This window comes from Chiloscyllium plagiosum, unplaced genomic scaffold (assembly GCF_037043375.1).
Source record: "Chiloscyllium plagiosum isolate Xiang-an unplaced genomic scaffold, Cpla_swu_hap1 HiC_scaffold_21, whole genome shotgun sequence".
In the NCBI taxonomy this organism is placed as follows: domain Eukaryota; kingdom Metazoa; phylum Chordata; class Chondrichthyes; order Orectolobiformes; family Hemiscylliidae; genus Chiloscyllium; species Chiloscyllium plagiosum.
The window spans coordinates 72,647,255-72,663,077 of NW_028270159.1; the positions used below are offsets into that span (position 1 = coordinate 72,647,255).

Below are 15,823 nucleotides of genomic sequence, written 5' to 3' on the forward strand. Positions count from 1 at the left end.
CCGCATTGGCATTCCTTGCGCAGGCGGCCCGTTTCCAAGACAGGGGAGAAGCTGATGCGCTGGTGTCACAGCACACCACGGATGCCTGAACTAATCGGTCTGTCAAATGTACCCCCAAAGTCGTCTATGAAAGACATCATTTGGAAGCTGTCTGTCGTTATTCAACGTGCGAGAGTTGGCACCAGAGGTCCTGAATCATGTTTTGGAGCAGTTCGCACGTTAGTGGCTCATTCAATCAGCAACAGCAATGAAAGAAATGACACTCTCAGGGGAACCTCTGCACCTGTGCTTTCATAGCGTCGCTAGTATTAAGGTGCGCCCCGAGATCTAAGCCACGTTGGAACTGAAACGGAGGAATCGACAGCGAGGCTACAGAATGACATCGCATCCATTTGGTTTTCTTTAAATCACTGACGAGCAGGAAAATGTAAACTGGGAGGGCGAGTGGAGAAGTGAGGCAGTTGCAGCTCTGGTGAAATTCCTTCTTTGTGATTCACTCAGCATACAGAGACGTGTGAAGGTGACTCAGACGTGAGAGCTCTTCACATCGAGAACAAAAAGCACTCAAGAGCAGTTAGCACCTCTTCCGGAGAGGGGGGTGGGGTGAGCTAATTACCTTTTGACTTCTGTTACTATGTTCAGAAACTGTCTTTTAGATTGATGTGAACAGAAACTGCATTTCTAATAAGCACCGTGGAATTTAGCAAAATTTATTGAGTCGCTTCTCGTCGACTCAGTTGGTATCCATGTGGCTCATATCCAGCTGTGAACATCTCTGCAGCGAATTGCACGGTTAAGGCAAAAAGACAAGGAAAGTGGCATCTCGAACCGGCTCCGAAGTCAGAGCATCCTCACAATGTGATCTGTCGTTCTCGGATTGTAATGCAACCTCCGGTTTTAGGGTGGAGAACATTCTTTGGGACTCTAATTCTGCAAAACAGACACAGTGACTGAAACGATGCCGCGCGGTATGATGTGGAACACGGCCTGCTCAGCTTTGCGCATTTTCCCTGTAGTCCGGTGTGTTTCATGTTCCGTGTAAACGTGAAAGGTGTCCTGTTTCGATCAAAGGGTGAAATCATTTAGCAAAGCAAGAATCGAAATTGCAGTAATGTCAAGCAGCTCATGGTAATTTGACCAAATCATAACCGATCGTATGTTCTCACGCACTCACAGATACATTTGTAGCTGAAAAGAGTCTGAGAAGATAGACTCAGCTTATTTATCTGGATTGATGGGCTATCATTATCTGCTGCGAAATTGATATTGTAGACGGGCACATCCCAGCAGTTGTGCGTGTCAGAGAGGGATCATGGAACCCTTTTCACGTGACTTTGCATCTGTTGTTACGCAGCATCACAATTGGAAGTGCAAGAAAATGAGGGGCGCGGCTGGCTGGTAGTGTGGCCGAGCGGTCTAAGGCGCTGGGTTTAGACTCCAGTCTCGATAGAGGCGTGGGTTCGAATCCCACCGCTGCCATTTCTGCTGATCGTTTCCAACGACGCAGCTTGTTAAAATACTGTTTCGACTCCTGCTGCATTTCTGTTTAAAACCGAAAAAACATGTCTGTGCTTCCCGGGCAATTAACTGTGGTGTGGAAAAGTGCCGACTTTTCCGGTGTCTGTGCTGTCATGATCGTGCTCGCCTCCCGCGCGGAAAATCGCAAACAGCTCTGCTGTCCCAGACAAGTTGTGCGTTTACTGGAACCGAATGGAGGCTGTTATTTCATTGCTGCTGTGAAACAAAGTCCTGCGGGGGCTCGACTCGTCGTTATTTTGTTTTCTGCTAATGGGAAAATCGTTCCAATGAATTGCGATGTCACATGTTATTGAATTTCTCCCATTTCCTTTATTTCCGTCCTGGAGACATCGGAAGGGAAAGGTAATGTAATCGAGACTGTGATTGGTGAAATTCACTTTTTAATGGCCCATTCTTATTGTGTTCTTTCTTTCTCTCTTTTCAGCATTGTCTGGGAAGTGGTGGTGCACTCAGGCTCCAGTATGTTTGAAAGAGCAGTTTGGAATTGCCCTGTTGTTAGTTGTGAGATTACTTTATGGCTCATGCCCCCGGCCTGTCTCACATTTAGCATTCATGCTCGCTGTGTCTGAAAACGCATTTGGTTTGCCAGTTTTGTTTGTGTTCCGTGTTAAATGCTTTCTGTTTTGCGATTCGCTCAATACATTACGAATTAACAGGGTTTCTGAGGTAACTTCCAGCTGCAAAAATCCTCACCTGAGAATCTGGGAAAATTTCCCGCAGTATGGTCAGTCGGAGCAAAAGTAAGGAAGTCGTTCGTTTCTGCAGTGTTTCACAATGCGACTTGTCCCGTGAGCAGTCGAACAGACTAAATGATACTGCCACAGACTGCGACGGCAAGCTCCGCTAAAAAGTGATCCTTTACAGCCGGTGTAAGCAACACAATGTTATTGGCGCACACCGCGTGGAAACAGATACTTCGGTGTATCTCGTCCATGCTCACCACATAGCCATGATTAAACAAGTCCCATTAAACAACGAGCTATTGGAAACAGAAAAGTGAAAGGTAAAATGGCTTCAACGTTCAGTGCTGGATGCCACTGAGGCTCCGCAGAGGCGACTGCGGCTTGTTTCTGTAGTGTAGTGGTCATCACGTTCGCCTTACGCGCGAAAGGTCCCCAGTTCGAAACTGGGCAGAAACTGCTTTGTTCTTCAACTGCAGAATTTAACATGGACAAGAACGGAGCTTTCTTGATTGCTTTACCATCTACAAACTGCCTTCGAATTTGCTTGAAAAAATCTGCTCTCGGAGTGAAATGCAATGCAACTCCATTTAATTACTGTGCAAAGTATTGTAAATTTTTCTCCAACTTGGTTGTGATCATATGCCATTCTGTTTGAGAGTGTAGTGGCCTTCTGGTCCTTCCACGAAAAGCAGTACCGCATTGGCATTCCTTGCGCAGGCGGCCCGTTTCCAAGACAGGGGAGAAGCTGATGCGCTGGTGTCACAGCACACCACGGATGCCTGAACTAATCGGTCTGTCAAATGTACCCCCAAAGTCGTCTATGAAAGACATCATTTGGAAGCTGTCTGTCGTTATTCAACGTGCGAGAGTTGGCACCAGAGGTCCTGAATCATGTTTTGGAGCAGTTCGCACGTTAGTGGCTCATTCAATCAGCAACAGCAATGAAAGAAATGACACTCTCAGGGGAACCTCTGCACCTGTGCTTTCATAGCGTCGCTAGTATTAAGGTGCGCCCCGAGATCTAAGCCACGTTGGAACTGAAACGGAGGAATCGACAGCGAGGCTACAGAATGACATCGCATCCATTTGGTTTTCTTTAAATCACTGACGAGCAGGAAAATGTAAACTGGGAGGGCGAGTGGAGAAGTGAGGCAGTTGCAGCTCTGGTGAAATTCCTTCTTTGTGATTCACTCAGCATACAGAGACGTGTGAAGGTGACTCAGACGTGAGAGCTCTTCACATCGAGAACAAAAAGCACTCAAGAGCAGTTAGCACCTCTTCCGGAGAGGGGGGTGGGGTGAGCTAATTACCTTTTGACTTCTGTTACTATGTTCAGAAACTGTCTTTTAGATTGATGTGAACAGAAACTGCATTTCTAATAAGCACCGTGGAATTTAGCAAAATTTATTGAGTCGCTTCTCGTCGACTCAGTTGGTATCCATGTGGCTCATATCCAGCTGTGAACATCTCTGCAGCGAATTGCACGGCATCTCGAACCGGCTCCGAAGTCAGAGCATCCTCACAATGTGATCTGTCGTTCTCGGATTGTAATGCAACCTCCGGTTTTAGGGTGGAGAACATTCTTTGGGACTCTAATTCTGCAAAACAGACACAGTGACTGAAACGATGCTGCGCGGTATGATGTGGAACACGGCCTGCTCAGCTTTGTGCATTTTCCCTGTAGTCCGGTGTGTTTCATGTTCCGTGTAAACGTGAAAGGTGTCCTGTTTCGATCAAAGGGTGAAATCATTTAGCAAAGCAAGAATCGAAATTGCAGTAATGTCAAGCAGCTCATGGTAATTTGACCAAATCATAACCGATCGTATGTTCTCACGCACTCACAGATACATTTGTAGCTGAAAAGAGTCTGAGAAGATAGACTCAGCTTATTTATCTGGATTGATGGGCTATCATTATCTGCTGCGAAATTGATATTGTAGACGGGCACATCCCAGCAGTTGTGCGTGTCAGAGAGGGATCATGGAACCCTTTTCACGTGACTTTGCATCTGTTGTTACGCAGCATCACAATTGGAAGTGCAAGAAAATGAGGGGCGCGGCTGACTGGTAGTGTGGCCGAGCGGTCTAAGGCGCTGGGTTTAGACTCCAGTCTCGATAGAGGCGTGGGTTCGAATCCCACCGCTGCCATTTCTGCTGATCGTTTCCAACGACGCAGCTTGTTAAAATACTGTTTCGACTCCTGCTGCATTTCTGTTTAAAACCGAAAAAACATGTCTGTGCTTCCCGGGCAATTAACTGTGGTGTGGAAAAGTGCCGACTTTTCCGGTGTCTGTGCTGTCATGATCGTGCTCGCCTCCCGCGCGGAAAATCGCAAACAGCTCTGCTGTCCCAGACAAGTTGTGCGTTTACTGGAACCGAATGGAGGCTGTTATTTCATTGCTGCTGTGAAACAAAGTCCTGCGGGGGCTCGACTCGTCGTTATTTTGTTTTCTGCTAATGGGAAAATCGTTCCAATGAATTGCGATGTCACATGTTATTGAATTTCTCCCATTTCCTTTATTTCCGTCCTGGAGACATCGGAAGGGAAAGGTAATGTAATCGAGACTGTGATTGGTGAAATTCACTTTTTAATGGCCCATTCTTATTGTGTTCTTTCTTTCTCTCTTTTCAGCATTGTCTGGGAAGTGGTGGTGCACTCAGGCTCCAGTATGTTTGAAAGAGCAGTTTGGAATTGCCCTGTTGTTAGTTGTGAGATTACTTTATGGCTCATGCCCCCGGCCTGTCTCACATTTAGCATTCATGCTCGCTGTGTCTGAAAACGCATTTGGTTTGCCAGTTTTGTTTGTGTTCCGTGTTAAATGCTTTCTGTTTTGCGATTCGCTCAATACATTACGAATTAACAGGGTTTCTGAGGTAACTTCCAGCTGCAAAAATCCTCAACTGAGAATCTGGGAAAATTTCCCGCAGTATGGTCAGTCGGAGCAAAAGTAAGGAAGTCGTTCGTTTCTGCAGTGTTTCACAATGCGACTTGTCCCGTGAGCAGTCGAACAGACTAAATGATACTGCCACAGACTGCGACGGCAAGCTCCGCTAAAAAGTGATCCTTTACAGCCGGTGTAAGCAACACAATGTTATTGGCGCACACCGCGTGGAAACAGATACTTCGGTGTATCTCGTCCATGCTCACCACATAGCCATGATTAAACAAGTCCCATTAAACAACGAGCTATTGGAAACAGAAAAGTGAAAGGTAAAATGGCTTCAACGTTCAGTGCTGGATGCCACTGAGGCTCCGCAGAGGCGACTGCGGCTTGTTTCTGTAGTGTAGTGGTCATCACGTTCGCCTTACGCGCGAAAGGTCCCCAGTTCGAAACTGGGCAGAAACTGCTTTGTTCTTCAACTGCAGAATTTAACATGGACAAGAACGGAGCTTTCTTGATTGCTTTACCATCTGCAAACTGCCTTCGAATTTGCTTGAAAAAATCTGCTCTCGGAGTGAAATGCAATGCAACTCCATTTAATTACTGTGCAAAGTATTGTAAATTTTTCTCCAACTTGGTTGTGATCATATGCCATTCTGTTTGAGAGTGTAGTGGCCTTCTGGTCCTTCCACGAAAAGCAGTACCGCATTGGCATTCCTTGCGCAGGCGGCCCGTTTCCAAGACAGGGGAGAAGCTGATGCGCTGGTGTCACAGCACACCACGGATGCCTGAACTAATCGGTCTGTCAAATGTACCCCCAAAGTCGTCTATGAAAGACATCATTTGGAAGCTGTCTGTCGTTATTCAACGTGCGAGAGTTGGCACCAGAGGTCCTGAATCATGTTTTGGAGCAGTTCGCACGTTAGTGGCTCATTCAATCAGCAACAGCAATGAAAGAAATGACACTCTCAGGGGAACCTCTGCACCTGTGCTTTCATAGCGTCGCTAGTATTAAGGTGCGCCCCGAGATCTAAGCCACGTTGGAACTGAAACGGAGGAATCGACAGCGAGGCTACAGAATGACATCGCATCCATTTGGTTTTCTTTAAATCACTGACGAGCAGGAAAATGTAAACTGGGAGGGCGAGTGGAGAAGTGAGGCAGTTGCAGCTCTGGTGAAATTCCTTCTTTGTGATTCACTCAGCATACAGAGACGTGTGAAGGTGACTCAGACGTGAGAGCTCTTCACATCGAGAACAAAAAGCACTCAAGAGCAGTTAGCACCTCTTCCGGAGAGGGGGGTGGGGTGAGCTAATTACCTTTTGACTTCTGTTACTATGTTCAGAAACTGTCTTTTAGATTGATGTGAACAGAAACTGCATTTCTAATAAGCACCGTGGAATTTAGCAAAATTTATTGAGTCGCTTCTCGTCGACTCAGTTGGTATCCATGTGGCTCATATCCAGCTGTGAACATCTCTGCAGCGAATTGCACGGTTAAGGCAAAAAGACAAGGAAAGTGGCATCTCGAACCGGCTCCGAAGTCAGAGCATCCTCACAATGTGATCTGTCGTTCTCGGATTGTAATGCAACCTCCGGTTTTAGGGTGGAGAACATTCTTTGGGACTCTAATTCTGCAAAACAGACACAGTGACTGAAACGATGCTGCGCGGTATGATGTGGAACACGGCCTGCTCAGCTTTGTGCATTTTCCCTGTAGTCCGGTGTGTTTCATGTTCCGTGTAAACGTGAAAGGTGTCCTGTTTCGATCAAAGGGTGAAATCATTTAGCAAAGCAAGAATCGAAATTGCAGTAATGTCAAGCAGCTCATGGTAATTTGACCAAATCATAACCGATCGTATGTTCTCACGCACTCACAGATACATTTGTAGCTGAAAAGAGTCTGAGAAGATAGACTCAGCTTATTTATCTGGATTGATGGGCTATCATTATCTGCTGCGAAATTGATATTGTAGACGGGCACATCCCAGCAGTTGTGCGTGTCAGAGAGGGATCATGGAACCCTTTTCACGTGACTTTGCATCTGTTGTTACGCAGCATCACAATTGGAAGTGCAAGAAAATGAGGGGCGCGGCTGGCTGGTAGTGTGGCCGAGCGGTCTAAGGCGCTGGGTTTAGACTCCAGTCTCGATAGAGGCGTGGGTTCGAATCCCACCGCTGTCATTTCTGCTGATCGTTTCCAACGACGCAGCTTGTTAAAATACTGTTTCGACTCCTGCTGCATTTCTGTTTAAAACCGAAAAAACATGTCTGTGCTTCCCGGGCAATTAACTGTGGTGTGGAAAAGTGCCGACTTTTCCGGTGTCTGTGCTGTCATGATCGTGCTCGCCTCCCGCGCGGAAAATCGCAAACAGCTCTGCTGTCCCAGACAAGTTGTGCGTTTACTGGAACCGAATGGAGGCTGTTATTTCATTGCTGCTGTGAAACAAAGTCCTGCGGGGGCTCGACTCGTCGTTATTTTGTTTTCTGCTAATGGGAAAATCGTTCCAATGAATTGCGATGTCACATGTTATTGAATTTCTCCCATTTCCTTTATTTCCGTCCTGGAGACATCGGAAGGGAAAGGTAATGTAATCGAGACTGTGATTGGTGAAATTCACTTTTTAATGGCCCATTCTTATTGTGTTCTTTCTTTCTCTCTTTTCAGCATTGTCTGGGAAGTGGTGGTGCACTCAGGCTCCAGTATGTTTGAAAGAGCAGTTTGGAATTGCCCTGTTGTTAATTGTGAGATTACTTTATGGCTCATGCCCCCGGCCTGTCTCACATTTAGCATTCATGCTCGCTGTGTCTGAAAACGCATTTGGTTTGCCAGTTTTGTTTGTGTTCCGTGTTAAATGCTTTCTGTTTTGCGATTCGCTCAATACATTACGAATTAACAGGGTTTCTGAGGTAACTTCCAGCTGCAAAAATCCTCAACTGAGAATCTGGGAAAATTTCCCGCAGTATGGTCAGTCGGAGCAAAAGTAAGGAAGTCGTTCGTTTCTGCAGTGTTTCACAATGCGACTTGTCCCGTGAGCAGTCGAACAGACTAAATGATACTGCCACAGACTGCGACGGCAAGCTCCGCTAAAAAGTGATCCTTTACAGCCGGTGTAAGCAACACAATGTTATTGGCGCACACCGCGTGGAAACAGATACTTCGGTGTATCTCGTCCATGCTCACCACATAGCCATGATTAAACAAGTCCCATTAAACAACGAGCTATTGGAAACAGAAAAGTGAAAGGTAAAATGGCTTCAACGTTCAGTGCTGGATGCCACTGAGGCTCCGCAGAGGGGACTGCGGCTTGTTTCTGTAGTGTAGTGGTCATCACGTTCGCCTTACGCGCGAAAGGTCCCCAGTTCGAAACTAGCCAGAAACTGCTTTGTTCTTCAACTGCAGAATTTAACATGGACAAGAACGGAGCTTTCTTGATTGCTTTACCATCTGCAAACTGCCTTCGAATTTGCTTGAAAAAATCTGCTCTCGGAGTGAAATGCAATGCAACTCCATTTAATTACTGTGCAAAGTATTGTAAATTTTTCTCCAACTTGGTTGTGATCATATGCCATTCTGTTTGAGAGTGTAGTGGCCTTCTGGTCCTTCCACGAAAAGCAGTACCGCATTGGCATTCCTTGCGCAGGCGGCCCGTTTCCAAGACAGGGGAGAAGCTGATGCGCTGGTGTCACAGCACACCACGGATGCCTGAACTAATCGGTCTGTCAAATGTACCCCCAAAGTCGTCTATGAAAGACATCATTTGGAAGCTGTCTGTCGTTATTCAACGTGCGAGAGTTGGCACCAGAGGTCCTGAATCATGTTTTGGAGCAGTTCGCACGTTAGTGGCTCATTCAATCAGCAACAGCAATGAAAGAAATGACACTCTCAGGGGAACCTCTGCACCTGTGCTTTCATAGCGTCGCTAGTATTAAGGTGCGCCCCGAGATCTAAGCCACGTTGGAACTGAAACGGAGGAATCGACAGCGAGGCTACAGAATGACATCGCATCCATTTGGTTTTCTTTAAATCACTGACGAGCAGGAAAATGTAAACTGGGAGGGCGAGTGGAGAAGTGAGGCAGTTGCAGCTCTGGTGAAATTCCTTCTTTGTGATTCACTCAGCATACAGAGACGTGTGAAGGTGACTCAGACGTGAGAGCTCTTCACATCGAGAACAAAAAGCACTCAAGAGCAGTTAGCACCTCTTCCGGAGAGGGGGGTGGGGTGAGCTAATTACCTTTTGACTTCTGTTACTATGTTCAGAAACTGTCTTTTAGATTGATGTGAACAGAAACTGCATTTCTAATAAGCACCGTGGAATTTAGCAAAATTTATTGAGTCGCTTCTCGTCGACTCAGTTGGTATCCATGTGGCTCATATCCAGCTGTGAACATCTCTGCAGCGAATTGCACGGTTAAGGCAAAAAGACAAGGAAAGTGGCATCTCGAACCGGCTCCGAAGTCAGAGCATCCTCACAATGTGATCTGTCGTTCTCGGATTGTAATGCAACCTCCGGTTTTAGGGTGGAGAACATTCTTTGGGACTCTAATTCTGCAAAACAGACACAGTGACTGAAACGATGCTGCGCGGTATGATGTGGAACACGGCCTGCTCAGCTTTGTGCATTTTCCCTGTAGTCCGGTGTGTTTCATGTTCCGTGTAAACGTGAAAGGTGTCCTGTTTCGATCAAAGGGTGAAATCATTTAGCAAAGCAAGAATCGAAATTGCAGTAATGTCAAGCAGCTCATGGTAATTTGACCAAATCATAACCGATCGTATGTTCTCACGCACTCACAGATACATTTGTAGCTGAAAAGAGTCTGAGAAGATAGACTCAGCTTATTTATCTGGATTGATGGGCTATCATTATCTGCTGCGAAATTGATATTGTAGACGGGCACATCCCAGCAGTTGTGCGTGTCAGAGAGGGATCATGGAACCCTTTTCACGTGACTTTGCATCTGTTGTTACGCAGCATCACAATTGGAAGTGCAAGAAAATGAGGGGCGCGGCTGACTGGTAGTGTGGCTGAGCGGTCTAAGGCGCTGGGTTTAGACTCCAGTCTCGATAGAGGCGTGGGTTCGAATCCCACCGCTGCCATTTCTGCTGATCGTTTCCAACGACGCAGCTTGTTAAAATACTGTTTCGACTCCTGCTGCATTTCTGTTTAAAACCGAAAAAACATGTCTGTGCTTCCCGGGCAATTAACTGTGGTGTGGAAAAGTGCCGACTTTTCCGGTGTCTGTGCTGTCATGATCGTGCTCGCCTCCCGCGCGGAAAATCGCAAACAGCTCTGCTGTCCCAGACAAGTTGTGCGTTTACTGGAACCGAATGGAGGCTGTTATTTCATTGCTGCTGTGAAACAAAGTCCTGCGGGGGCTCGACTCGTCGTTATTTTGTTTTCTGCTAATGGGAAAATCGTTCCAATGAATTGCGATGTCACATGTTATTGAATTTCTCCCATTTCCTTTATTTCCGTCCTGGAGACATCGGAAGGGAAAGGTAATGTAATCGAGACTGTGATTGGTGAAATTCACTTTTTAATGGCCCATTCTTATTGTGTTCTTTCTTTCTCTCTTTTCAGCATTGTCTGGGAAGTGGTGGTGCACTCAGGCTCCAGTATGTTTGAAAGAGCAGTTTGGAATTGCCCTGTTGTTAGTTGTGAGATTACTTTATGGCTCATGCCCCCGGCCTGTCTCACATTTAGCATTCATGCTCGCTGTGTCTGAAAACGCATTTGGTTTGCCAGTTTTGTTTGTGTTCCGTGTTAAATGCTTTCTGTTTTGCGATTCGCTCAATACATTACGAATTAACAGGGTTTCTGAGGTAACTTCCAGCTGCAAAAATCCTCAACTGAGAATCTGGGAAAATTTCCCGCAGTATGGTCAGTCGGAGCAAAAGTAAGGAAGTCGTTCGTTTCTGCAGTGTTTCACAATGCGACTTGTCCCGTGAGCAGTCGAACAGACTAAATGATACTGCCACAGACTGCGACGGCAAGCTCCGCTAAAAAGTGATCCTTTACAGCCGGTGTAAGCAACACAATGTTATTGGCGCACACCGCGTGGAAACAGATACTTCGGTGTATCTCGTCCATGCTCACCACATAGCCATGATTAAACAAGTCCCATTAAACAACGAGCTATTGGAAACAGAAAAGTGAAAGGTAAAATGGCTTCAACGTTCAGTGCTGGATGCCACTGAGGCTCCGCAGAGGCGACTGCGGCTTGTTTCTGTAGTGTAGTGGTCATCACGTTCGCCTTACGCGCGAAAGGTCCCCAGTTCGAAACTGGGCAGAAACTGCTTTGTTCTTCAACTGCAGAATTTAACATGGACAAGAACGGAGCTTTCTTGATTGCTTTACCATCTGCAAACTGCCTTCGAATTTGCTTGAAAAAATCTGCTCTCGGAGTGAAATGCAATGCAACTCCATTTAATTACTGTGCAAAGTATTGTAAATTTTTCTCCAACTTGGTTGTGATCATATGCCATTCTGTTTGAGAGTGTAGTGGCCTTCTGGTCCTTCCACGAAAAGCAGTACCGCATTGGCATTCCTTGCGCAGGCGGCCCGTTTCCAAGACAGGGGAGAAGCTGATGCGCTGGTGTCACAGCACACCACGGATGCCTGAACTAATCGGTCTGTCAAATGTACCCCCAAAGTCGTCTATGAAAGACATCATTTGGAAGCTGTCTGTCGTTATTCAACGTGCGAGAGTTGGCACCAGAGGTCCTGAATCATGTTTTGGAGCAGTTCGCACGTTAGTGGCTCATTCAATCAGCAACAGCAATGAAAGAAATGACACTCTCAGGGGAACCTCTGCACCTGTGCTTTCATAGCGTCGCTAGTATTAAGGTGCGCCCCGAGATCTAAGCCACGTTGGAACTGAAACGGAGGAATCGACAGCGAGGCTACAGAATGACATCGCATCCATTTGGTTTTCTTTAAATCACTGACGAGCAGGAAAATGTAAACTGGGAGGGCGAGTGGAGAAGTGAGGCAGTTGCAGCTCTGGTGAAATTCCTTCTTTGTGATTCACTCAGCATACAGAGACGTGTGAAGGTGACTCAGACGTGAGAGCTCTTCACATCGAGAACAAAAAGCACTCAAGAGCAGTTAGCACCTCTTCCGGAGAGGGGGGTGGGGTGAGCTAATTACCTTTTGACTTCTGTTACTATGTTCAGAAACTGTCTTTTAGATTGATGTGAACAGAAACTGCATTTCTAATAAGCACCGTGGAATTTAGCAAAATTTATTGAGTCGCTTCTCGTCGACTCAGTTGGTATCCATGTGGCTCATATCCAGCTGTGAACATCTCTGCAGCGAATTGCACGGTTAAGGCAAAAAGACAAGGAAAGTGGCATCTCGAACCGGCTCCGAAGTCAGAGCATCCTCACAATGTGATCTGTCGTTCTCGGATTGTAATGCAACCTCCGGTTTTAGGGTGGAGAACATTCTTTGGGACTCTAATTCTGCAAAACAGACACAGTGACTGAAACGATGCTGCGCGGTATGATGTGGAACACGGCCTGCTCAGCTTTGTGCATTTTCCCTGTAGTCCGGTGTGTTTCATGTTCCGTGTAAACGTGAAAGGTGTCCTGTTTCGATCAAAGGGTGAAATCATTTAGCAAAGCAAGAATCGAAATTGCAGTAATGTCAAGCAGCTCATGGTAATTTGACCAAATCATAACCGATCGTATGTTCTCACGCACTCACAGATACATTTGTAGCTGAAAAGAGTCTGAGAAGATAGACTCAGCTTATTTATCTGGATTGATGGGCTATCATTATCTGCTGCGAAATTGATATTGTAGACGGGCACATCCCAGCAGTTGTGCGTGTCAGAGAGGGATCATGGAACCCTTTTCACGTGACTTTGCATCTGTTGTTACGCAGCATCACAATTGGAAGTGCAAGAAAATGAGGGGCGCGGCTGGCTGGTAGTGTGGCCGAGCGGTCTAAGGCGCTGGGTTTAGACTCCAGTCTCGATAGAGGCGTGGGTTCGAATCCCACCGCTGCCATTTCTGCTGATCGTTTCCAACGACGCAGCTTGTTAAAATACTGTTTCGACTCCTGCTGCATTTCTGTTTAAAACCGAAAAAACATGTCTGTGCTTCCCGGGCAATTAACTGTGGTGTGGAAAAGTGCCGACTTTTCCGGTGTCTGTGCTGTCATGATCGTGCTCGCCTCCCGCGCGGAAAATCGCAAACAGCTCTGCTGTCCCAGACAAGTTGTGCGTTTACTGGAACCGAATGGAGGCTGTTATTTCATTGCTGCTGTGAAACAAAGTCCTGCGGGGGCTCGACTCGTCGTTATTTTGTTTTCTGCTAATGGGAAAATCGTTCCAATGAATTGCGATGTCACATGTTATTGAATTTCTCCCATTTCCTTTATTTCCGTCCTGGAGACATCGGAAGGGAAAGGTAATGTAATCGAGACTGTGATTGGTGAAATTCACTTTTTAATGGCCCATTCTTATTGTGTTCTTTCTTTCTCTCTTTTCAGCATTGTCTGGGAAGTGGTGGTGCACTCAGGCTCCAGTATGTTTGAAAGAGCAGTTTGGAATTGCCCTGTTGTTAGTTGTGAGATTACTTTATGGCTCATGCCCCCGGCCTGTCTCACATTTAGCATTCATGCTCGCTGTGTCTGAAAACGCATTTGGTTTGCCAGTTTTGTTTGTGTTCCGTGTTAAATGCTTTCTGTTTTGCGATTCGCTCAATACATTACGAATTAACAGGGTTTCTGAGGTAACTTCCAGCTGCAAAAATCCTCAACTGAGAATCTGGGAAAATTTCCCGCAGTATGGTCAGTCGGAGCAAAAGTAAGGAAGTCGTTCGTTTCTGCAGTGTTTCACAATGCGACTTGTCCCGTGAGCAGTCGAACAGACTAAATGATACTGCCACAGACTGCGACGGCAAGCTCCGCTAAAAAGTGATCCTTTACAGCCGGTGTAAGCAACACAATGTTATTGGCGCACACCGCGTGGAAACAGATACTTCGGTGTATCTCGTCCATGCTCACCACATAGCCATGATTAAACAAGTCCCATTAAACAACGAGCTATTGGAAACAGAAAAGTGAAAGGTAAAATGGCTTCAACGTTCAGTGCTGGATGCCACTGAGGCTCCGCAGAGGGGACTGCGGCTTGTTTCTGTAGTGTAGTGGTCATCACGTTCGCCTTACGCGCGAAAGGTCCCCAGTTCGAAACTAGCCAGAAACTGCTTTGTTCTTCAACTGCAGAATTTAACATGGACAAGAACGGAGCTTTCTTGATTGCTTTACCATCTGCAAACTGCCTTCGAATTTGCTTGAAAAAATCTGCTCTCGGAGTGAAATGCAATGCAACTCCATTTAATTACTGTGCAAAGTATTGTAAATTTTTCTCCAACTTGGTTGTGATCATATGCCATTCTGTTTGAGAGTGTAGTGGCCTTCTGGTCCTTCCACGAAAAGCAGTACCGCATTGGCATTCCTTGCGCAGGCGGCCCGTTTCCAAGACAGGGGAGAAGCTGATGCGCTGGTGTCACAGCACACCACGGATGCCTGAACTAATCGGTCTGTCAAATGTACCCCCAAAGTCGTCTATGAAAGACATCATTTGGAAGCTGTCTGTCGTTATTCAACGTGCGAGAGTTGGCACCAGAGGTCCTGAATCATGTTTTGGAGCAGTTCGCACGTTAGTGGCTCATTCAATCAGCAACAGCAATGAAAGAAATGACACTCTCAGGGGAACCTCTGCACCTGTGCTTTCATAGCGTCGCTAGTATTAAGGTGCGCCCCGAGATCTAAGCCACGTTGGAACTGAAACGGAGGAATCGACAGCGAGGCTACAGAATGACATCGCATCCATTTGGTTTTCTTTAAATCACTGACGAGCAGGAAAATGTAAACTGGGAGGGCGAGTGGAGAAGTGAGGCAGTTGCAGCTCTGGTGAAATTCCTTCTTTGTGATTCACTCAGCATACAGAGACGTGTGAAGGTGACTCAGACGTGAGAGCTCTTCACATCGAGAACAAAAAGCACTCAAGAGCAGTTAGCACCTCTTCCGGAGAGGGGGGTGGGGTGAGCTAATTACCTTTTGACTTCTGTTACTATGTTCAGAAACTGTCTTTTAGATTGATGTGAACAGAAACTGCATTTCTAATAAGCACCGTGGAATTTAGCAAAATTTATTGAGTCGCTTCTCGTCGACTCAGTTGGTATCCATGTGGCTCATATCCAGCTGTGAACATCTCTGCAGCGAATTGCACGGTTAAGGCAAAAAGACAAGGAAAGTGGCATCTCGAACCGGCTCCGAAGTCAGAGCATCCTCACAATGTGATCTGTCGTTCTCGGATTGTAATGCAACCTCCGGTTTTAGGGTGGAGAACATTCTTTGGGACTCTAATTCTGCAAAACAGACACAGTGACTGAAACGATGCTGCGCGGTATGATGTGGAACACGGCCTGCTCAGCTTTGTGCATTTTCCCTGTAGTCCGGTGTGTTTCATGTTCCGTGTAAACGTGAAAGGTGTCCTGTTTCGATCAAAGGGTGAAATCATTTAGCAAAGCAAGAATCGAAATTGCAGTAATGTCAAGCAGCTCATGGTAATTTGACCAAATCATAACCGATCGTATGTTCTCACGCACTCACAGATACATTTGTAGCTGAAAAGAGTCTGAGAAGATAGACTCAGCTTATTTATCTGGATTGATGGGCTATCATTATCTGCTGCGAAATTGATATTG

At 46.3% G+C, this 15,823-nt stretch overlaps 8 non-coding genes across 8 annotated transcripts; all 8 read left to right on the plus strand.

The window, feature by feature from the left end:
• Positions 1–1,397: 1,397 nt before the first annotated feature.
• On the plus strand, positions 1,398–1,479 carry trnal-uag (transfer RNA leucine (anticodon UAG)). Its single transcript has one exon. It is a non-coding gene; the product is annotated as a tRNA-Leu (tRNA).
• A 1,126-nt stretch (positions 1,480–2,605) lies between these two features.
• trnav-uac (transfer RNA valine (anticodon UAC)) lies at positions 2,606–2,678 on the plus strand. Its single transcript has one exon. It is a non-coding gene; the product is annotated as a tRNA-Val (tRNA).
• A 1,609-nt stretch (positions 2,679–4,287) lies between these two features.
• On the plus strand, positions 4,288–4,369 carry trnal-uag (transfer RNA leucine (anticodon UAG)). The gene has a single exon. It is a non-coding gene; the product is annotated as a tRNA-Leu (tRNA).
• A 1,126-nt stretch (positions 4,370–5,495) lies between these two features.
• trnav-uac (transfer RNA valine (anticodon UAC)) lies at positions 5,496–5,568 on the plus strand. Its single transcript has one exon. It is a non-coding gene; the product is annotated as a tRNA-Val (tRNA).
• Positions 5,569–7,203: 1,635 nt separating this feature from the next.
• Positions 7,204–7,285, plus strand: trnal-uag (transfer RNA leucine (anticodon UAG)). Its single transcript has one exon. It is a non-coding gene; the product is annotated as a tRNA-Leu (tRNA).
• Positions 7,286–10,119: 2,834 nt separating this feature from the next.
• Positions 10,120–10,201, plus strand: trnal-uag (transfer RNA leucine (anticodon UAG)). The gene has a single exon. It is a non-coding gene; the product is annotated as a tRNA-Leu (tRNA).
• Positions 10,202–11,327: 1,126 nt separating this feature from the next.
• On the plus strand, positions 11,328–11,400 carry trnav-uac (transfer RNA valine (anticodon UAC)). The gene has a single exon. It is a non-coding gene; the product is annotated as a tRNA-Val (tRNA).
• A 1,635-nt stretch (positions 11,401–13,035) lies between these two features.
• On the plus strand, positions 13,036–13,117 carry trnal-uag (transfer RNA leucine (anticodon UAG)). The gene has a single exon. It is a non-coding gene; the product is annotated as a tRNA-Leu (tRNA).
• Positions 13,118–15,823: the final 2,706 nt, after the last annotated feature.